Source organism: Propithecus coquereli, unplaced genomic scaffold (genome assembly GCF_000956105.1).
Source record: "Propithecus coquereli isolate 6110/MARCELLA unplaced genomic scaffold, Pcoq_1.0 Scaffold80, whole genome shotgun sequence".
Classification (NCBI taxonomy): domain Eukaryota; kingdom Metazoa; phylum Chordata; class Mammalia; order Primates; family Indriidae; genus Propithecus; species Propithecus coquereli.
In genome coordinates, this window is record NW_012154174.1 from 7,183,808 (window position 1) to 7,184,933 (window position 1,126).

Here is a 1,126-nt window from a genome sequence, read left to right on the forward strand (position 1 = left end):
GAAGCCTTATACAAAACAGTACATAACATTCCACTTATAAGAAATTCTAGAACAGATGAAAATTTTTAAAAATTTCTAAAATAAAGAATTCTAGTTGATGGCATTCATCTTGAAATATTTAGGGGGAAGCATACTGATGTCTGCAGCTTACTTTCAAATGCATCCAAAAAACAGATGAATTGATGAATAGATAGGAGAATGAATAGACAGGTGATAAAGTACAGTAATACGTTAATGATAAAATCTAGGTGGTGAACATATGCGTGAATATATATCTTGTTATATTTAAAAGTTTTCACACAAAGTGTAAGAAAAAAAAATCAGTTGGCAAAGCTCTACCTATGGGGATGAACCATATCTTAGACAGTTAAAAAAACTTTCAAATGAATTAACACATTAAAATGAGTTACATATGAAATAATATAGACATATTCTTTAAAAGCAGATTTCTGGTTTTTTAATATTGGTCATAGACTATAAGGACCAAAGGGACCTCTAGGCTGACTACTTAATGCCCAAACCAAAAAAGCTCTGTTTCCAGACACATAAATAACAAATAGCCAACCTATAGTACAGTGACAATCACCTACTCTCATTGACTCTACTTAGCAATAAAGAAACTGCACAGGCCAGGCACGGTGGCTCACACCTCTAATCCTAGCACTCTGGGAGGCCGAGGCAGGAAGATTGCTTGAGCTCAGGAGTTCAAGACCAGCCTGAGCAAGAGTGAGACCCCCTTCTCTACTAAAAATAGAAAAGTTAGCCAGGTGTCATGGCGTACACCTGTAGTCCCAGCTACTCAGGAGGCTGAGGCAGGAGGATCTCCTGAGCCCAAGAGTTTGAGGTTACAGTGAGCTACAATGATACTGCTGCACTCTACCCAGGGAACACAGTGAGATTCTGTCTCAAAAACAAAACAAAAAAAAAACTGCACAAAATTTCTTGACAATATAGATATTTGAGGCTGGGCACAGTGGCTCATGCCTATAATCCCAGCACTCTGGGAGACTGAGGCAGGAGGATTGCTTGAGTCCAGGAGTTAGAGGTTGCAGTGAGCTATGATCATGCCACTGCACTCCAGCCTAGGTGACAGAGCGAGATCTTGTCTCAAAAAAAAAAAAAAAAA